This window comes from Lepeophtheirus salmonis, chromosome 14 (assembly GCF_016086655.4).
Source record: "Lepeophtheirus salmonis chromosome 14, UVic_Lsal_1.4, whole genome shotgun sequence".
In the NCBI taxonomy this organism is placed as follows: domain Eukaryota; kingdom Metazoa; phylum Arthropoda; class Copepoda; order Siphonostomatoida; family Caligidae; genus Lepeophtheirus; species Lepeophtheirus salmonis.
The window spans coordinates 20,230,924-20,255,047 of record NC_052144.2 but is presented as its reverse complement, the minus strand read 5'-3'; the positions used below and the strand labels follow the sequence as shown (position 1 = coordinate 20,255,047).

Sequence of the window (24,124 nt, the reverse complement as noted above, 5' to 3'; positions counted from 1 at the left end):
TTTGTTGGAAAAAAGAGTGGGCTTTTGAAAAAGGTCATTTTACAAATGGATTTAGATAATTGTTGTCTAAAAAAATGACATTTAATGAAATGTTTACGAAAATTAAAAAAAGTACTTTTTTTTGTTTTCTAATAAAAAAAGGTAAAAAGCCGGTTTTTTGAATTTTCTATTTTTTTGGGTGGTATGTTAACAAAAAAAAAGACAAGACTCTGAAGAAAACAACTAAACAAGTTCGCAGGGTCGGAGAAACAGGGGGGATTTTTTTTTTTAAGGCAGAAATATTTATTTCCTTTGATTAAATGAACTTTTATTAAGAAGGTCAGTCTTTTTTCCAACAAGAAAACTGTCAATCTTATTCTATTTTATCCAATCCTTGCTTCCTTTGGCCTATAACAAATTTTTTCACCAATTTCAAATATTATTCAGCAGCTTTATGTGGCTTTAAGTAAAATTATGTGAAAAATCCCATGTGATTCAGGAAATACCCCATGTCAAATTTAATTAGGAATTCTGTACTAAATTCACCTAAATACTAAACAGTTAAAATTCTAAGCTATTTTTTGCATGTTTTTGTCATTGCCAATATAAAGAGTATTTTTTTAGATTTCAAATTTGTTATCACTTATCTTTTTAGTTATTGAGGGGAGAACTTCCAATTTATAAAAAAAAAAAAAATTATTCTTATTTATTTGCCAGGATGAATATGTGTCTTTATAATAGGACATTCAAGATAACAACAATAAATAGAGTTGTAAAATATATGCATTTGGAAATTTGAATAATGGTTTTTTGTTTTTCAATGCTTTTATAATTATTATTTTTGTCTTGATGAGAGAACATTTGAGTAACTATGCATGAGTATGTTCATGAAAAACGAAGAGCATCACTGATTATTGATTGTTGTATTTGTTCATCCATGTTGGCCTACGAGTAAAAGTTAGGGTTGAAATCTGATCCTATCTCTTTACCAGATACGGAGTCGGATTTATGTTTATTTGTTTTAGTTTAGGCCTGTTTGTAGCTAATTTAATAGAACGTTACGACAACTAAGCCGCTCTTCTCCTAAACAATTTTCAAATCGCAAAGATTTTTTTTAATAATTAGATTCCTTATAAAATTACAACTCTAACTCTTTCAATTTTGAATCAGGAAATTTGTATATAATATAAGGATAATGTATATTACAATATATTCCCCAAAATTAATTAATCAATTCACAAATATTTTATGTTTCCATGAAGGGTTCCATAGATCACTCAAACCAGACAAATTTTCCAACCTGGTCATGAGCCTTGTACAGGCCTTGATGAGAAACTCCTTGTCCATGTTGGCCACTGCCTAAAGGATGGAAGCTTGCAAAGAGTCAATAATTGGATGTGCAAATTTATTGGATTCTCTCTCCAAGACGTAGCACAAATATTAGTCCAAAGGGTTCAGATCCGGGTATCGAAACGGCCACATTACCTTTGCCCAAAAAATGTAGGAAGTTAAGACTTGCAGGTGTTCTCGACCAATCAAACTCTTTGAAAGCCTTGTCATCATCGTAAAAAGCTAATTAGCTTGCTACACTCAATAATCTCTTTGGGCCTCTGTTTAACACAGAGGACCACAATAATAGCTATTCGGCGTTCGTATTCAAATGACATCTCAAGGATTTGTATTTTTTCTTATACAGTTTGTCAGTTGAAGCTGATGATTACACTTTTTTATGAACCAATATATTACGGTCTAAACTTGTTCCAGATTTAAAATCTCAACTCTGTATATATGTAATTCATCAACGATAAAACATACTTTATCATCTATAGATTAATTCCTAATTACTTTGAAATGAATAGGAGGCTCTCCCCCATTTTATGTGGAGTAATTAAAAAAGTAATATTTTCTATAGGTACATAAAATACATATACATCCCCTCCAATATATTAAATAACCAAAAAAAGTCCCTTTAAGGAGATATATATATATATATTTATGATAAAAAAAGTTAAAAATGTGTGAACTAAAGAAGTTATCAAAAATATGGAGAAAAAACGAAGAATGGTTATTATATATCTAAATGGTAAAATATTGTTTTCATATATTTATGTATCTACTGCTTCAAAATTAAAGTCACATTTTTTTTATTTATGAACCAGAGCATCTCCCAGTATTTGGGCCAGTTTAACATCATATATATAGATAAATATCAATATTCCTAAGATTTTGATTATCAACAGAGAGTATGTAGGTTACAGATGTAAGAATTGTCGGTTACTTTATTTGCCGAAGGGTCATTAATAATACAAATCAAGTACATACTGGGACATACATTGAATAATTTTTTTTTATAAGCAAAATAATTTAGTCAAGTATTTTTACCACTAAAAGGTCATAAAGTTCAATTGTTGTTATATCCCCAATGTACTCTGTTATTAGAAAAATATCAGAAATATTATTTATCTAATAAAGCATAGATGGACCCAAATACCAAATAAACATAATGTTTAGCATCTAAAATTGTATTGAAATTATAATTTTTAGCGGTTTAACCTAAATATATACATTTAGTATGAGTAATCAATCCTCTACGTCTCTTACAATCAAAATAGTATTTTTATTTTATAAAGTAGTTATTACAAAGATGGGGTTCCACATCAACCATGCGTGTACACACATTTTATTTATAATAAATTTGCATATTATAATCTTCAAACCTCAGCAAATCTTCCTGTAAAAATAAAGAGGTTTCGTGATTTCAAATGTATATATGTTTGAGGGAGATCAAATACCATGATAAGTTATATTTCGTAAGCAAATTTTCCATTTCTCTGCCCCAAAACAAGAAAAATTTTAAATCATAGAACATCTTCATTTGGACAAGGAGATTGACTGACGTTTGACGATTACAAAGGTGGTCTGAAAAGTTTCAAAGCTGAACAGGAAGATGACAGCACTTCTAAATAAAAGCAATTCACACCCAGTAGCATCTGTTGACAGTTACTCGCTAAAGTTTCATTCATTTTTGAGGCGCAGTTGTGATGTAACAATCGTTTAAGTAAGTTGATGCGAGTGTTTTTGTTAAAATGAAGAAAATTGAGAATTGATAATTATTGAGAATAATAAATGAAACATATAAAGACTTGTTGTGTTAAAATTTGAAGCGTTCAAGTCAGTCCAACTCGGAGAAATTGAGCCAAAAAAGTGCATCTTGAACAATTATTTCACAAAGAAAAACATCGAGTACTATTTGGACGTGTTACAGAGATAGTTCCATCGTTGGGAGAAGTGTTTAGAGTTACAGAGAGACTATGTTCCCAAATAAATAAAAAAGTCGTCAGAAAAAGTGTATTGTATCTTTGTTTGGTCGGACACTTTTCAGACTACACACGTATATCATGCAGGAAGTTCTTTTAAATAAATTATGTGTACCCGCCTTAACTCTTTCATTCTTGAGGAGAGAATATTTAAGTATGTAGTAACTATGAGTAGGAGTGCTCATTAATGATGGGGAGTAATACAGATGATTTGTTCATCTAAATGTGGGCTCATTGAAATGCTGAGGCACACATTTTCTCTTCCTTTTTTTCATTATTATTGCACTTCATTTTATAGAACCTTTTGTAAAATTTTAAAGTTGCTACATAATGGGAATAACAAAATAAAATAATATATGTGTGAGTAAGCACATCAATGAAGAGCCCTAAGTCTTTTTTGGAATCAAACTAGAATCCAAGATCAATATCAGAGTATTTTTTCTTTATATCCTTCCTTCCCTCAACCTAGCGGATTAAATACTACATCATGACTGCAATACTACTTTTTTTCAACACATTCTTCAAATTGCCATGTTTCTTTTTTTTAAATACCAAAAAACAAAGGATTTACAACAATTTATTAAGTAGAATTTTAGTGATCAGGCTAGTGACTTAATCGACCATTGACCTAAAGAAAAACTGAAATGAAGACCCTTTGAAAAAATAAAATATACTTTCTTCTAGAAAATGACTTTGTTAGAAATAAATAAAATGTGATTTTCTAAAAAATTGTCATTAAACAAAATATCGACATACCTATTCCAGGAAAAGGGAATGAAACAATTTCTTTTAAAATATAACATTTTTAATAAAATTAAGAAAGGTATTTTATTAGGCTTGCAGAGAAGGCTCATATATTATTTTCATATTAAAGTCGGAAAAATGTGGAGGGGGGGGGGATTCAATCACTTTAGATAGCACCAAGGCTCATCATCCTTTTTTTATACATTGTCTTAGCAATTCATCCTTGCAAATAAATAACAAATAATAAGAATAAAAACAATCATTGTCTCTAATGGGTACATAAATAAAAAAGATAGTAAAAAAATATTTATATTTAATGGAGGAACACACAGGATATTTTTTTGTCTATTCGGCAATTTTTGTTCCTTTTTCTTTTAACGTCTTTAGGTACTTTCTCACACTATATCGTATATCCTAAAAGCCTCTATGTCTTCTTCAGTTCCTTCACAATAAAAAATAAATAAATGTGTATCTGTTTAATCAACCCAAAGAGTGCCTTTGCTCTAAACTCCATACATGTACACATCTATCTATTTACTATACGATCATGATCAGTATGATCCTTTCTTCCCATTGGTCTTATCCTTCTAACAATACAAAGGTATGTACACTGCATACGCTCTCAATTTATCCAGTTTTGTCAGTTTTCTTTCTTACATGGCATTTCCTCCATTCTTTAAAATGTCATTCATATGTGCATTTATTTGTACTAATAAAAAAACAAACATATGTCTCTATACTTATGTATTTTTATACAGAAAAGTATATAAAAATACTACATAACTAGTAATAGTAAACGTTTTATACATCAACATTTTTGTCACATATGCTTTTTAGACAATTTCATTATTTCATTTTTTTAATAATGTATAAAAAACTATTGTTCTCAAAACCAAGATGTCATAACGTAAAATGTAGAGCTATATTAATAAAATAAATAATGTCTGTGTATTTATTTGTGTGTTGGATAACAACGAGCTCATTAAAAAAATAATGAATATAACTTTAGATACGGTTTAGCAACGAGCGTACGTAGGTAAAACAGAGTCAGTGAGCGCTCTAAAGACTAAAGGACTACCTGACTCATCACTTTATATTTAAAAAAAAGAAAAGCTGTTATTCTTTCATTCTTGAGGAGAGAGCATAAAAGTATTGAATAGCTACATGTGAGTGTGTTTATGACAAAAGGAGAGCAGTACGACTGATTTGTTTAGGAGTTATCCTATATGTTATTCAAACAATGTTTGTCTGTTTGGCGATAATTAATTACTCCAGATAGTTATAAGGACTACTGCCTGTATGTATACACTAGCTGGAGTACCAGGCAGTGCTTGGAGTTATTTGTTAAACTATTAAACTAAACTTTTTAACGCCTTTGCTACCCTCATTCATTTTATGGTCAATTGGAAACATTTCACTTCTTATATATCTATGAATTCAAGCATGTATTTCCATGTATCAAACACAGATACTCTAAAAATTATTTCTAAACAATGTTTTTAGTACTTCCATTTTGCGTGTAGAAATAGTCTTCCTTTTTACTATCAACTATTCAGGATCCAACGTATAATTAAACATAATTTTTATTTTGTATTAATATTTTTTTATATATTAGCTTGTGTTCATGACGTCCCAGATTTTCCTACTTATGAAAAAACGGATGTGCAAACCTTTTTTGATTCAAAAATGTGGATATTAAAAAGATCTAATAATGCTAAAACCATATTTTGACTGTTAAATTAATATTGCTAACTCTGGTACCGTTTATAGCATATGTATATCTTTATTAAGTAAAATGGTTAGTCTGTGAGAAAATAGAGGCAGTGACTGAGGTCCATGGAGGTCATATTGAAAATTAAAATCCTATAAAATAGAAAAAAATTGACACAATCCTAGCGGGCTTCCATTTGCAGGGCAGTAGCCTACATTGACATGGAATTTCTCATCAATGCCTGTGCCATGCTCAGGTCTGGCTGAAGGACGTGTTTAGTTTGAGTGGTTAACATCACTATGAACATGAAAGATCAAAAGATTTGTGAATTGCTGAATTAATTTTGGGAAATAAATTGTAATGTACATTTTTTTTTTAAATTTTCCGAACTGAAATTTCCCACTCTGTCAATATATATATATATACGTATTATCCAATGTAAGATCTGATTCGTCAATGGTGGTTAATTACGTATGATAAAATAAACAACTACTGTTTTTTATGTTAAATATAATAAATCATATTTATAAGAGGGGTGCTTTTTCTTATTCCTTGGTAGGATGTACATTTATATACGGTTATTTTGTAGAAAGAGTGTAGAAAAAACTCTTTCGTCCTTTTTTTCCTCCTCTCTGTCTGTATATATATCTATTGATAATATAATATTTTTATAAATATATGATAGAAAAATCTAAAAAGCCTACATAGATATATTAGTTTAATACTCAGGTTAATAGAAATAGTTTTTCTTCTTTTTTTTTACTTTAAAAAACCCAGATAGATATATCATAAAAATATCACCCTATAATACATTGTATATCGAAAGGTCCATCAAATAAAAAGTAAAGAGACGGTGAAAGAAAAAAAGAAAGATGATGGAAAAATGAGAGTCAAATGTATTATTTATTTTCCATTTAAAAATTTGTGATTGAGTATACCTTCAAACTTGATGGGCATACATATACTATAAGACATTTATATTCATAATTTATATTTTAAATATCAAGACAAATCAATAATACTTAATGAATGAAGTTGATTTTCACTTTTTGCCTAAAGTTAATTATCATGTTCCTTTGAATTAAATTACAATGATAAAATTTTGTTTTGGTGGGGTCTTTGATTTTTTGGTATTTTAATAATACGGGAAAGAAACAAACGTCCTAGGGGAAAGTTCTTTATATACTTTTGTAAGATTGTATTCTTTTTTTTTTTGGAAGAGAGTTATCCTTTACGAAATTCTAAATTTTAAAATATAAAAAATCTTTTAGTAGTTTTTATAGAACTTTACCTTAAATAAATGTTTTTCTTCATTTTTTTCAATAGTAATAAATCGTAGAACACACCTATTGAAGTATAACCTTGTGATATGCCAAACACAGATTAACAATCAAACGTTTAGAAAATACGTACCAACATAATAAAAGAACAAATTTTGAGAAATTAGTAATTAGTTTTTTTTTATATTGTTTCCTTGTTTTTACCATTTACCCAAAAATGGCAACAAATGGACTGGTAAGCTGATATGGTTAATGTGATTGTCCAAACAATATATTAAATGTACGTAAATTTAATTTTGCAAATGTAAGTTCCCTTTCATTATGCAAACGTTTTTAATGATTCATTTTGTAAGACACAACTTTGAGTTGGATGCTCATCAATCAAAGTATGTAAACATTAAAAATCCAATTGCACATATGTGTTCCCAAAAAGCCTAGCAAAAAATATTTTCTTGAAAATTGACCCTGCGTTGAATGTGTATTTTTGACAAATAATCCTCAGCTTATATCGACATATTCTACGTATTAATCCTTTCAATTATTTGCAAATTGCACTTATAGTAGGAAAATTCATCTTCACAATAAAATACTCTTTTTAAATGGTCATATTGAGTCCAAAGTCTTATAAATCAAATAAATGTTTTAAACAATAGTTCAAATTTTAGAGCAATGTTTTTTGAAAGACCAACTATGACTGTATATTCGGGTGTTTGTTAAATTTTTAGCAAAATTTTTTTGGACAGGAATCACTGTTCTAGGGTATCTCAAGTAATGTTGTGATGGTCCTTATTTAGGACTCTAGACTGCCGTCCTGTAGAGTTCAGTGATAAAAATTATAAAATTCGGCCCTTGATGACGTCACTCAACTTTATTTCTCCATTTTGAAACATGTTCTAGTACTCAGTGTCCGAAAAACCGGTCCCAAGGACTGATAAAATCAGGGTTGAGGTGAACTGGAACGAATAAATCAGGACTGACACAAAACTTACCTCAACTCATCCTAAAAATTTAGAATACAACTTGTCAATCATTGATTCAAATTTGTCTTTAAAATATTTGTTTGTAAAGTGTGAATAAATAAATTGGATATTTATTCTTTTCTTAATTTTGGTTCGATGTTTTTTTTTTGTTGACGAAAAACATTTATCCGCATGAACAATAAGAAAAATTCATGGTCAATTAAAAATTGTTTATAACAACATATGATTATATAACTGATATATAATTTGTATGTAGAGTCTGAATGATTGATTGAGTTGGCTTCTCTTATTATCATTTCAAATGGGAAAAATAGAAACACATTGAAGAAAAACATTAAAAAATAAAAATTCACTAAATCAAATAAGTTTTAATTGTTTCATTATTCAAAGCCTTTTCTTTTCATAACTTTCATAATATTAATAATTGTATTGTTTAAATAATTATTTCAGTTATGTTTAGTATCAGTATGTCGTTTCCCTGATTAGGAAGTTATGTTTTAATGAAAATTATTATCCATTTAAAGGTGAGTCTTTGATAAAAACAACTTTTTTGCTTTTTCCCCCTATTTTCTTTATTATCAGTAAAAAAAACTAGATCTGTAAGTTTTAAAATAATGCATAGGTAATTTTGACTCGAACATTTTCACCCCTCGTAATTTCAGCGTCAATATTTATGACACAGGTAATTTTACCTCCTGTAAATTGCTGCATGACATATTCGCCGCCTTTATGTATATATATTACCGGTTCGAACTTCACTGTCTTATTCCAATCTGATTAATTATATACCAGAGTATAGAAAGAGAAGAAAAAAAAATAATAGTGATAGTTATTTTTATTTTTTTATACAATAGTACAACTATATTTCAACATAATTACAATATCTATTCAATACAAACTTCAATCATATATAATAAACGTATTAATAAAAAGGGAGAAAAGGGCCGTGGGCTTCTCGAACTTCTTAATTTATATAAAATATACTGTTTTTTGATTAAAATAAAATTTATTCATTCCACCCCAAGAACAATATAAATAAAACAAAAATCTTTTGGTCATAAAGTCAAGTTGAATTTTGAAATTTTTTTGGGGATAGGTGGTCCCATATGTTACTCCTTTTTTTACACTCAAATAAAAAATGGTTGGAGTCCTCTATATTGTTCCCGCAGAAGAAACATATCTTCTCCCCGATAGACCTTGCCTGAGTACTACAAAAAGAGAGAATGTTCGTAATTACTCGATATTTTCACCAAATCAAACCCTACATTCCAGATCTACAAATCTGATTCTAATTTTAGTCGTTCGATATTTATCGCAATCAACCGTAAAAACTTTTTCTTATCGTTTTCGGTCATCAATAATTCTTGGATTGTTTTTTTCTTCGTTCCTTTCAAATGAAATTAAAAAAGCTATCTCTCGGGTAAAATTTCTTCATATTAAAATATATTTTTGTCAAAATTTCCCTCTTTTCCAATTCTTCATTAAATGTACAAAAACTTTTTCTTTTAAAACTTCTCCAATAAAGTCTAGTTTCCTTCTTATTGATAATTTTGTCATGTCTTGGAATCCCATCCACAGGTTCTTGCCATTATAATTTATTTTGTTTGAAATTTCATCCTTAATTCCATAATTTTCCGATCAAAACATACCCACGTCCTTTATGATTTGGAGTAACTTAAATGGGCCTAGCTTTTCATTATCTCTAAGACTTGCCGAGTTTTCTCCTTCAGCTTCATCTTCATTCACTCTGACCATACAGAGCCTTCTTCAAAAAATTTGTCCAATCCAAGAGAATAAAAGAAAAAAAACCCAAATTTTTTCATACAATATATTCTTTTCTAAAAAGTATTAGCTTTTTTGGTCCAAAGGGAAAATAAAAAATTGGCATAATGTATCCACTTTTCTTTCGCAATCGTTCAAAAACCCTGTAACCCTCAACAGATAATAACTTACGTTAGTAAATGAAGTGTACTTAGACATTCTGTTGACAATATCATTTTAAATTTTGTTCCAATTTTCATGCTCATCCCTTCTTTGACTTCTAATTCAGAAATGTATTGAACTTTTCAAGGATATTGTCGGTATAGTTATGTGATTTTTGATTTGTTTTGTGTCTCCTGAGTATAAAATAGTCAGTTTAAAAGTGATGAATTAATAAATAAATAATAATGAGTAAATGACTTCTAATACTATCTGTAGGAGACCATGCTCCAATCCCGCAAAAAAACACATCATTTTTGATAAGATTTTTCTGTTTGTCAACTCATATAAACTTATTGTAATTATAAAACTATAAAATTTGTCGAAGTTGTAATTTTATATCAACATCACTTGATATTTGAAGCAATTTTTCAATTAAAAATTAATATTTAAAATTAAAAAAATGTTATTAAGGCAAAAGTGATTTTTTTTTTGTTAGTGAGAAAACGCTTTGAGTTATATAATTAATCTGATCGAGATACAACAGTAAACTTCGATCTGATAATATAAAAACATAAAAAGGTGTCGACTATTCCATGGAGCAAAATCTTCTCGAGTCAAAATTACTCGCGGCAAAAATGTTGGCTACAACTTACTGAAGGCAATTTTTTTTTTCTAGTACGGGATTAAGTGATTTTTTCTGGACCTATATTTCAGTTCAGACCAAAAATCAGATGGTGGAATGAAATACCCTTAAAAAGAAATTGCACATAATTGGTTTTCTTCTGAAAACTACGACATTTTGTTCTTCAAATATTTTTTTTTATAAAATACATGACGCGAAAACCCATTACTACTACAAGAAAACAGTTCAGATCGAATTTGGACCAAAATAATTAAATTTGTAATGGTTTTGAACCGGTCTAGGATTTACAGACAGGAACGCAAGACTATTAACAGCATTTCATATTATTGCAAAAGTGTTTTCCTACGATAAGTTATAATATACCCTTTTGTGCAAAATTGACAAATAGTTTACAAATGAAAAAAATGTAATTTTTGGAATTAAAATTCATCATTTTCATTATCATGAAAAATAATATATTTTCAAGCCACTTTTACTCAAATATCTTTTGTGTATCATACTTTTATTCTACCTTCTATTTAAATTCTTCATTTTCTTATATTCAATTTTTGTAGAAAATTAATTCATTAGTTTTTAAGTTATTAACAAACTTTGGAGTAAGCTATTGAGTTTTTAAAGAATATATTTATAGTTTCTTGTTATTGATTTATTACAACAATGGATATGAAAAAAATAGAAGGTAGATGTTGTATTCTTCATAAAAAAGAACCTACATGGAAACCCGGCCAATTTGAAGAATGTTGGAGAAGAGAACAGTTTATCTTTCTTGGATTTATATTAGATCAGCTACAAGTAGATCAGACGGAGGGGGAAGGAAGGAGTTAGATATCAAATAAATACTGATATATGCAGTAATACTCAAATGACGATCCTCAATTCTACTTTAAATCCAATAAAGACTTTAATAACTCCTTTACAGCTCCTCAGTGTTACTCCATTTTTCATGAGAACAAGGAAATCAGTTTTTACTTTATGCTTAGATAGTATCTCTTCCAAAATTGAAAAATAATTGTAATAGCATTGGAAAATAAAAAAATTGCAACGAAGTAGCTCAATAGACAACATGCTATGGAGAAACTATTTTCATGAACACAAACAGTGTAAGTTCGATATTTGGTCGTTTCTAGAAATGGAAGTATACAATATTCCAAAGACAATTCCTAGGTCAGACAGAGTAATTGTAATACTACATAATATGTTTACTTATACTAGTACGAATAAGGTCAATTCTGGCACTAAATATCTTAGTAATTTAAGGTACTATGTCAAAATTGGCATGAGGGAGGTCAATTTTTTCAATAAGTGTTCTTTCAGCAGCAAAGGAATACACAAAATTTAACTTCAAATAAGACCTCTTATTTAATGTCTCTTTTATTCTGTGAGTCCGACAAAATCGATTAAATTACGGTCTGTGTTCAAAAAATATTTTTGTGCTAATAACAGGACATACTTAATTTTATACATACATACAGATGTATATTTACTAACATTAAGCATAAGCATAAATCTTTTCAAATGGGAGACATAATTTTATTTTTACATAAGTATAAGGACTAGTGTTGTTGTATCTCGGTCCAAGAACACATTTTTTTTCTGTTCGATATCAAGTAATTTTCTAAGAAAAGAAAACTTCAAATTAATTTCTTTTTTTGGAAATTTTTACAACATTGCACAAGTCCCTCCAGCTTACCCTTGTCTCTGATATGATTTATGCAATATATTTAACTTCATATGGACTTATTGTAACGTTGTTCACAATTTTGAAACACACATGACGTAATATACAGTCTATAAATAATTTTAAATGAGACCCATCATGAACGAATTTTTCTTCGAGACTTGTCCAGACCAAACTTTTTTGGGGAACTGAATTAATTCCGTCCACTAAACATAATAAGAGTATCAGACTATGTTTTAGGACTTTCAGACATAAACCCAACACAAATTCCCATTCACTTACATTCTCATATCAAACATCATAACATCCTAATATACATATATACACTGTGAGTAGTAATGAGCCTAGAAGCAAAATATCTTCATCATTAAAAAAAATCTTAATAGTCATTATAAAATACAATAAATAGAAGAGAGGAGTAATTAATTTCTTAACACTCTATTCTTGTCTTAGAAGAAGAAGAGGAAAAAAAAAAAAAGTTTCTGTCTTAATAGTTCCTTTTCTCTTTAGCTTTCCAGCTATGAATTTTCATATTTATATTGTCTTTTTTTTTTTCCCATTTATTCGTGTTCCACATATTCAAACATTTAAATTTAAGTTATCTTGTGTGTTGGGTTTTGGTCTGACAATCTGAAACCTGTTCAAAAGTTCGGTCCTTATAAAATTTTTGTGTGGATGGGTCTCATTTTTAAAATTCGGTCTAGACCGAATCTATGGATGAATTATTGATTTATCGGGGGTTTCCCACAGGGGGTCAGCTGGAAGGGCTGTATCCCCTCACCCCAAATTAAGGGATTTTTGTTTTTCTATTAGAGTTATTGTTATTACAAATTATCCAGCAGACCAAAAATGTAATTTTTCAAATTTATTCAAAAAAATTATTTTGTCTGAATATTTATGAATTTTTAATTTAAAAAAAAAAGTATCTAATATTTGAATTTTTTTCCCCAAAATATATAATATTTGAAACTCCATGTTTGAATTTTTTTCCAAATTTTCTGTGAATATCCATCTAGTTTTGAAAAAAAGATCAGAAAAAAAATAATATTTGAAATTTTTTTCAGTGAATAGCTAATTTTCAAGAGAAAAAAAAATCTCTCGTCTAATACAAAGCTCTACTCAAAATATAATCCTGCGGACGCCCCTGTTTATTTTGTTGTGTTTCAAAACTCTGTACATTAACCTGCAATTACGTCATTTGAAGTTCAATGTGATCCAAAAAACATATTTTTACATCTCATAAATCTGGAGTGAGGAGAGAATGTGTTCATTCATCGAGAGTGAAAAAATCATTTTTATGATTTAAAAAAAGAAGGACACATTTATATTTGGATCTATGGTCTGAAATCTTTTAAAAAATTACTTTAATTATAATAAACATATTCATATAAAGCCATATTCTTAATTATCTTTTCCATAGTAACTCATAGACCTCTACTTAGCTAATTACTATCGAAATATATATTGAAGTCAGTTTATCAGCTCTTTTAAGTTTGTAAATAAGAACAATTAAATAGTGTAATCTTTCCAAGAGCATCGAGTTATAAATTCAAATACTTAGTAAGAATCTTCAGTACTTTTCCACGATTAATCCTTATTAATATATATATTATATACATATCCTAAAAGAAATAGAACCAAAATTATACTCTCTATATGCGATATTTCTTATAAATATTTATACGTTTGTTTGTAAAACAGTTTTTCCCTCTTCATATTTTTATTTCTTTTTCTTACATAGAATGATCGACTCCAATAAATCAAAGGAGAAGAAAAAAGCTACATATATATATATGTATATAACCCCCCTCCACTAAAATGAGGGGTATGTCATATTCGACATACAAATATATATGTTTATATACGCATAAATAAATAAATCGTCAAAAACCAACTATTAATTGAAGATATATTATTTACGTATATACAAACGAACGAACGACCTTAATTTAGGTGCATTAGTATGTATATAATTGATTATTTTCCATTTGCACATACATAAGGTGCAATCATAAAGAATAAAACATATAGAAAAGACAATGGCTATTACCAAAAAGCGAATGATGCTTAATACTTCTCATAGGTATTTCTTCGTTATTTCTCTCAATCTTTCCTCTTAGAAGAAAAAAAAAATGCACAAAACTATACTAACCCTCTGTTAGGCTTATATCTATTTAATAGTTACATTCACACTTCAGTAATATTCGATTGGATTATAATAAAGGTTCACAATTGCAAAATTAGTTGTCAAAACAGGGATAACTAAAGTAGCAAGATGGTCCAGATATCGTGAGTATAGTAAATAACGTTCTTGTCCCCATTGAAAGTGGCTAACCAAAAACATGGAAGATATTGATATTTGTAGGATATCTCTGTGATATATTTATTTATTTCAACTACATATACTACTATACAGGAGTACATCAAACATACCAAGTAATTGGTTTCCTTAGTGTATTGATGGAGTCTTGATTAGTTCAAGACTGCTCATATTACAAACTATAAAGGGTGACATTTATTAATAAAATGAATATTAAATGAACAATCGGGTGATCGACTTCAGACTACACGGGGTATTACAACTATGCTTATTGCCTCTTTTCTCAGCCGAATTTAATGCATTGGTACAATTCCGAATAGCAATTTTTGCAAGCAATTGAACGCTAACATATGTATATACCCAAAAACGCCGGAAATTATGTATTGGTAGTTAGCAAATGCCGCCACACACTATCTGCCAGAAAGTTTGAAATAAAGTTGAATTTAACACTAACTCTTGGAGGCCTCTCTTTTTTTTGTGGGGAGGGCTTTGTTTTTGTCAAAAAAATTTAATAATTATTATTTTTATAAATTAAAATACATATTTTAAACTTTTTGAAAAAAAAATTAATTATTAAATTTTTTTGAAAAATTCACAGCTATTCCAAATAAATTAAATTTTCGATAGAATATTTAAAAAATTCAGATATCAAAAAAAAATTAAATTTTTCAAGAAATTTTTTTGGAAATTTTTTAAATTATTTGACTTTTTTCAAAAAATTACAAAAATTCATTGCTCTTCATAAAAAATTAATTTTTCAAAATTGTTAAAAATTTTTAAATTTTTTTTTTTTTTTTTTTTTTGTTATAAGAAAAAATTCCTTAATTTGGAGAGGGCTACAGTCCCTTTATTCCCCCCTTTGCAAATGCCCCTGGATCATCACCCTTATCCAGTGTCTCCTTGATACTGTAGACAGTTGTCTTTTAGCCATATTTGCCCTGAATAACGGCTTTTGTTTTTCTCGTGGATCCGAGGTAGCAATCTTTCGCCTTTTTTGTTCTTGCGACATGATAATAAACTGTAACGTTTTGAATTGAACGTAAATAAAAGAAAGATTCTCTAATCTCTCTCTATAAGGGGGAAATTCAAATTGTTTTAGAATACGCTGAGTTAATAAGTTTTCAAAATTGATTCCGAATTATCGCATGCATTGATCATTGAAATGTTCAGTGTCTATAATAACTGCATTAATATATCAACAACTATACCTTCAGCATGCCATTATCATGCATTCTTTGACAACGATGAAAACAAAAACTTATACCTACCAAACATATAGAAAAGTGTTGGAAAACATAGTAAAATCATTTGAGCCCTTTTACCATATATATATGTATGGTATTATGCAGATAATATTTCAAGTTAAATATATTTACATATAAAATAACTTTAAATAAGAAAATTAATTTTCATTAAAAGCCTTGTGTCAAATTTTATAAGCTCTGTTAATAACATCATAATTTCATTATGAACTTTTTTATTACATACTTAATGTATTGTGCATAAAAAAAAAGTAGGAGACACTAAATACAGAAATATTATAAGCTAAGAACTTTCCAAAAAACCTTTTTCACTCTAATACTTAATAGTTAAAGAAGTCAAAATAAAAACTCCGATCTCTGTGAAAGTACTTGCTTTTCATTGATTATAATTTTTTAATAATAATATTTTTTTGGCGTCTTATTCCCTTTTCTATTGATAGGACCTCTATGTATAATGGATGCAAATCCTTTCTTAAGAACTCCCTTATAATTATCTAACCTATATTAAATTCTTATTTTGGATATTGAATTGCTTTCGTTTGGAGGGATGTAGTCAATCATTTTGTGTGTGTGCGACCTCTATCACACAAAACACCCTATAAACACATTATTTGATTTTGTTTCGTTTTAATGGATCCTAACATTAGGTGGTATTATTCATTAATAGCTCTCCCCAAAAAATCATAATAATAAACCATCATGACGTCAAATGATTCCACAATATCATCAGTCTTTTATCCCATACATACATATATAGTTAGTACAGATGTAGGTTAAATCATATAATAATCAATATGATGTGAAATAGAAAGAGTGAGAAAAACAGAAAAGCTTTTGCGAAAGATATATTTATTTATTGAGTTATGTACATACAGGCTAGGACATCGAAATCCAGCACTTTGAATACATCTACTTTATATTATAATAAAATGGTCATTTTTATAATTTATTCAAAAAGAAAAAAAATAGCTGCAGATACATTACTCAATGTAGCCTCCGTTGGCCTCAAAACCAACTTTGGTTGTGGTGCTGAGCTACGTACAGGTCCTGGAACTAAGGCCCCATCTAAATTATTGTTCTCTAATACGATGGAGTCGATCTGGGACTTCTTGGTGTTATGAGAACCTCTGTTGACCTTGATTCAAGGTAGCTCCAGACAAAATAATACATAGAATTTAGGTTGGGGGAGATAGGAGGTCATATATCCTTGGACACCCAGTCATAGCAGAGCTTTGGGAGCCAGTACTGAGACATTTTGGTTGTGTGGTAGAGGGCAAATTTCAACAATCCTTCTCCTGTCAATTCTTATTATCTTTGAGATCTCAGGATTGCGAATATTCAGATCCTTCATCACCAAAATCATCAAAACAGTGCACCTGTGTTCTGCTACTGAAAATCTAATAGGCTTAAAATCTTCTGTTTTGACTGCATGGCGATGTTGGCTGGTAAGGACACATTCATATGTATATTTGACAAGTAAAAAAAAACCAAAACCATTCTGCAATTTTGTCATCATATATGCCGGAAAAATCCTGGAAACTGGAGTACCAAATTTCTTTGTTACACCTTTTATACACAAGTACAGAACTCTCTCAAAATGAAGAAAATCATTCTCAGAGTATTTGGGTTATTAATGTTGATAAATATTAATGTTTATGTCTTGTTGATTATTGACAGAGCTTATTGAGGTTAAATATGTAAAAATTGAGACTTACTGCAAAGATGGCATTTCTCTGTTGTTGAACCATTCATATTTGGGGAGGATATATGGGGAGTGGGAGGATAATGAGGGCTCGGTCAAAAACCAACATCACAGAAATATTGAATAATTATCTATATACAACAATTAGACAAAAATAATCCTTGGAATTCCATATTCCATTCCGGGTAATACTTGAGGCGTTGATCAAAAGTATGTAATTAGTTTTATCTTATCAAATCTGATTTTCAAGAACTTTCGATTAAAATTTTTTTCTATATTTTTGCCATAATTATTATTTTGAGTCAACATGGGCAAATGCAAAAAAATATTCAATAGTTTACTAAAAAGTTATTTTATAAATTCCAAAATTTTATGTTTATTTTAAATATGTGCATATACTTTATTATATGCAACCATCCTATTTTAAAAAAATGGAATTCAAAGGTAAAAAAACAGCATATTCTAAGAGTTATGTTTGAAAGTAAATACGACTCGGTTTTTCCATTGATTTTACAGAAATGAATTTACTTGAAGCATGACCGGCTGAGATCTCATTTACAAGATATTATTTTCCTTTTAGAGATCTATATCAGCTGCAATATCGATTTGAATGAATTGTTTTTTTGTAAAGAATCAATAGTAGGTTTAAAAAAATATATATTAATACTCCTTTTTATACCAAATTATATTTTATTTCCTTTTTTTTAATCTACCTCATTTTCATAGAGTTTTTAAAAATGTCCACAACTAAACTCGATAAATTTCTGTTACATATGAAACTCTATTTGTTTATTCTTCAAATAAGTTCCTTTGTCCTAAAAACATTTAATAAACGAATCGTTATTCTTCTTTAAACAAAACCCTTAAAAATATTGTGGGGGTTTTAATCTTTAAATTGAATTTTCTCTGGATTCCTAATTCTTTAAATCCTATGCTCTCTGTCAATATCAACAACTCCTAAATACAATTGATCTACATACATTGGCTTAAATTGACCAAAATATCAAAAAAATTTTGTCCTCCAAATAAAAATCATTTGATTTTAAATTAAAAGCAGTTCTTACATATTATAAGCCGGAAATAGGGAAAATACACTAAATATATCAATAAAAGTAAGTAACCAAGAACTGGAAAATCTCCCCAGATATAGTATGTAGTTTTATGGATATAGCTTTAAAAAATGACTTTCGACGAGTGTGAGACTGTTTGTATTTGCAACCCAACCAGTGTTTTCTATTTTGCACAGCGTTGTAATTACCATTGAAGGGAGAACATTTAAATATTAAGTATTCACTAGTGCGTGTAACTGAAAGTATAAGAGTAAGACTGAGGATTGGTTGGAGAGTTGTAAGTGTGTGTCCTTGTTGGACTCAGCTGTAATTCCTGCCTATATCATTGCTAGGTGCTAATGGGGTTCCTTAATCTCATAGCTGCTTGTTATAATTTAATTAACCTTCATGACAGCTAAGCTGCTCTTCTCCCAAACATTCTTCAAGCTGTCGGAGTGACCCCGTTCCTTTTTGTTTTCTTTTGTTAAGCATATTATAGGGTAGTATTTTCTAGAAATCCACTAATAACTCCGAGCAATACATATAGGTATGTACTTACATTAGGGCGTACAGAAATGAAAAAGTTGTCAGATCGGTTTCGCCGGATATTTTTATTTTGTATTTTATTCCTTTAAACAAGATAATAACCATTAAATATCAAAAAAAAAAAAAAATTGGTAGATCATGAATGCGTTTTGAATTAAAAATCTGTAAGATGTCTAAGAAAAGGAAATTTTGATGTAGTTTATTTAAAATTATCGATTTGAATCCAATTACATAACTTTTATATTATTGAGTATTATGGAGGAAATATATATTTTGAAACGATATCAAACAATCTTTCTCTAACTTGCCTCATAGTATGAGTATTTTAGTTCCAAACATGCGGACAATAAATAAATACTATCTTTTGATACCGCGTATTACGAGCATAAATTTTGATGTTTCTTTTCATTTTTATTACTAAAATCTCAATTTTTTGATTTAAAGTATCAAATATACTTTTGTTGTTCATTTATGCTAAATAAGACAAATTACTTTAAAAATTTATAATTTTGGACTACATAAACTGTCAATTGAACTCTTAAAAGTACGACAATGTATTTACTATTCCTTAATTTCTGGGGTTAATTTGTTTTTATTTAATCATATTTTTATTTTTATACCCTATAAGTTTTATATTTTTCAAGGATTATGAATATTTAGTTCTTTTTTTCGATAACCTTTCAAAAACGAAACTATGAATTAATAATTGTTTTTTTGTTTCATTAATACGGAAAATTAAACATAATTTTAATATTGCTCCTATATAGTCTCTCTTGTCCACAAATTTGAGCTCAAGTGTTGGTTACTTCTGTACTGCACGTTCAGAACTTTGTGTGTGGCAGGGTATTTTTAGAAGTTTGAAGGAGTGGAACGACAAAACTAATCAGTTGACTTTGAGAAAAAATGACCTTATTGATTTTCAATCTCTTTTATTTAAGCTACCGGCTGTTCATATTTTCTATAACTAAAGTTATGGCATCAATATATATATTGAAAACAAACTTCTACAATGTTATGAAGCAGTATACATAGTCGTAAGTAGACACGCAAACATATTCGTTTAGAATAAATGACATTTTTAGATGATGATGATCAAAGGAGAAACGGAGTAAGAAAAAAATGTAAAATATTTTTGTTTTTTTCTAATTCTAAGTTACAAATCATACAACACACTGTTTACTACGTCAACATAAAATAGTTTTGAACAAAAATAAAGAAAAGAAAAAAAATCCCAATCAATTTATGTACATCTAGTATTTGATCCAATATTAATTTCAATTTCATTTTTAAATATTTTTACTCTTTATTCAACAAATTTCATGTGAACACTGATAGGATACAAAAAACAAAAGGAAAACAATAATTATTGATGAACGTCTAATCTGTAGATTGAAGTCGTACTCTCAATTCTACACTAAGTATTTAATTTATTAGCTATGTAATTAAAATCTTCGAATGAGTTAAATTACCCAACAAATTTGATTTAAGAGACATGTATATGTAGGTCTCGATATGGCACTTTAAAATTTTTTTGTCCATTTCTAAGTCTTTTATTGTTACAATCAATTTGCGGCTCCTCCTCAGGGTTAATAAGAGTTATTTGTTGTTGATATACAGGGTGTCCCCGCATAACAGGGCTTCAAGGACTGTGGATTTCGCATAACGCGGTGTTTGGAATTATTTCCCTCCTATAGTGTTTGTCTTATATTATGATCATAAATGATAAAAAACTATATATTGAGGTAAACAATAATTTTTGTAGTTGTTGATGAGTTGGTTCATATTAAGGTTAATAGAAATAAAAGGTTATCCCATAATGCGTCTACGACTGATATTTGACTTCCACAACACTTTTACTATTGACATCATAGTAGATGAGTGGTTGCGTTTTTTATCAAAATCTGTTTTTACTGCCCAGCAGTCGGTACGATACATCAGATTGAAAATTTTAGCAAGCCCGATTACAAGATGGGCTAACCTTGTATTTCTATTGACCTTGGTTAATTATATGTCATATATATTTATGTAATAAAAGAATTTTGCATTGTGGTTAGGGGGAAGTGTACTGTAAGTATTTGAGGTAATATCTAGACTTAAAACTTTACATTATTACTTAGCATACAAATATGTGATTAAAATGGTTGCTGAATAAATATAAGTTAAGCTCTGATCATTTAAATTTTACATTCTTGATATGACCAGATTAAAAACCAAGTAAATAATTTTTGATTTCTGGCATAGATTATTGCAAGTAATTGATGATGAATTAAATTTTTTTATTGCTTAACCATTATAAATGTGTATATACATATAAAAGGGAAAAACAGTATAAGTTGACATTGAAAAATAATTTCACCTATTTTACGGGTTTTAGTACTAAAAAAGTCTTTGTACAACGGGGTTTTCAATTAACGCAGATTTTGTTTGTTCCCAAAAACTGCTGTACGCGGTGACCCTCTGTAAAAATATTGACCATAACTTGTCAAAGAATACAAATGTAATCCACAATCTATTTCGAGAAAAATCATTCTATCATACTTTTTTGTTGAGGGGCTGCATTAATATGTATCCATGAGTGTATGAATATAAGAGTTATATAAAATTTTAAATAATAATTTTTCCTATTATATTATTCTTCATATATACATTTTATATATATAAATTGCTTGACTTTCTTCACCATTTGACTTGTCTTACATCATCATCGTCATAGATTTATGTACCACGTAAAGTATGTTGATGCTTAAAGTGTGAATACTTAATTTCATGTTTGTACATATGTTAGGATGAGGGCGGTGTTCATCCAGTTCTTAAATTTTGACTTGGCTCACATCATCATCCTATTATGCAGATATCCATATGTAATACTTAAAATTTCATGTAGATATGGACCATAAAGAGCCAACAAAGGGATTTCAAGAGGTAGATGGGGATATGATGGGTGTAATATGAGAGTCATTTGAAAAGTCCGTGCAAAGTCTGAGAGATGGTACTACTGGAGCGTATCTAGCTTATGTTTAGTTTGTAACATCTCTGAAGAGAGCATGCCAACTTTCGGGTAGATCAGTCTATTTCTTTCTGTGAAAGATTGACTGATTTGGCTGAAACTTGGTGCTTGTTCTTTCAAGAAACGCTGCTTACTAAACATAACCTTGAAAATTACCAGTAGTGCCATCTTTCAGACTTTGCACGGACTTTTCAAACGACCCTCCTATATTAAAATCTTCAAACTGCAGTAATGAACATCATTTATGGCGAAGGGTAGAAACAAACATGTATTGATACATTTTATAAAGATACGAGCTGTTCCATTAATTGCCACAGCACGTGTGAGTGCCAATTCAAGCTTAATTCCTTATAGTTATTTGGTCTGGATTCAATTGCTTTAACTTACTCGTATGTCAAGGTGTTACTGTACACATATGTAGTTTAAATTGAATAGCATTTCTCTCTTTGGAATTTCCGAATTTAATCTTAGAAAATCAGACAAATATGACGACATATTATACTTGTAATTTGTTTAGGTGATATATTTGATCAGTCATTGGTGCATCTTGCTGTCTCTATTGCTGTATTTTCATCTTTATGATATGGACAAAATTTAAAATATGTACGTTAAAATTGTATGAATTTTATCGGCTTTGTGCCTAAAAAACATTCATATATTTACATGAAGTTGCACATACATATTCATTAGGTCCATACATAGTATAAAAAAGAGTTAAGCTTCTTTGGACAAAGTTGAAGCACCCTAACCTTCTTACGTAACAAACATAAACGGAAAAGAAGATAAATAGATTTGTATATTTCAGTCTTTTTTTACTTCATAAAAAATCAAGGGGGGAATATTAAAATATAAAATTTCAGTTCTATTAAATCCAATTTCACAAAAATAAGAAGCTTGGAGCAATAGATTAAATGATAGTGCAAACTTATTTTGAATTTTCTACTTACTAATTTAATTTAATTCCTTGTGTAGAATTTAGTTTTATAAGTAGGTAGAGTGTACTTGAAAATATATATGAAATCTAAATTTAGTGATGAAAATAAGAGTTTAATTTTTCTATTTCGTAAAACAAAAATATTTTCAATATTATTATTCTATGCTCAAAACTGTTTTTATATTGTCATTTCACATATGATGGCAGACAAAACAAAATCCTTACTAGAAAATGAATTTTTAGACATGTTACTTGTTCACAATATCATTTACAATATTTAATCAATATATAAATTCGTAATTGATTTCCATAAATGTTTTATAAGCAAATTTGATAGGACGATGTAATCGCAAAAAAAACAATGAGATGAAGCATAACATACACGTCATTATTAGATTTGTGAAAGCAGGAGAATAAGAAAGAAAGAGAGAGAGAGAGAGAGTTTGATGAAAAGAAATAGCAATCATGAGAAGTTAATGTTGACTTACACGTATACATATGCATGTATGGAATAAGAAATAAAGTATTATAGAATTTTAAATGATAATTTTGGAGCCAAATAATTTGATATATACATGATGTAAAAACAAAAAGTGACAATGGACTTAAAAGAATGAATGTCTTGAGTCAGGCCTTTTTCGTTCTATTTATAAATGTTATAAAAAATAATATGTCAAATTTATTATATAATAATTATCACTACTCCTGCACACATCATCAAAATTTAAAAATAATACTATTTAATAAATCCCCCTAATGAACTCTAGAAGAAAAGTGAAATGTTGTACGGTTTACAGTAGACGGTCCCGTTTTTGAGGTTAATATTTTTTTTCATTTTTCCCCTTTTATCAAACAAAATGTTCTGTAAACATTATATTTTGCTATGCAATGTTTAATAAAATAGGGAAAACCAAAAATAATTGAGCACATCTTAATCTAATTAAATTATATTATTAGCCCTTTACTACTCAACTGGATATTTTACACCTAGAGATATGTAAAAAAAGCTTTTCTATTCCTTTGAATCTACATTGAATGCTCCTGAATTA

The 24,124-nt window shown here is 28.8% G+C and overlaps 1 protein-coding gene across 13 annotated transcripts in view; it reads right to left on the bottom strand.

Moving 5' to 3' along the window:
* para (sodium voltage-gated channel paralytic) overlaps nucleotides 1-24,124 on the bottom strand; it is a 156,926-nt gene that overhangs the window by 87,901 nt on the left and 44,901 nt on the right. The window lies entirely within an intron of this gene.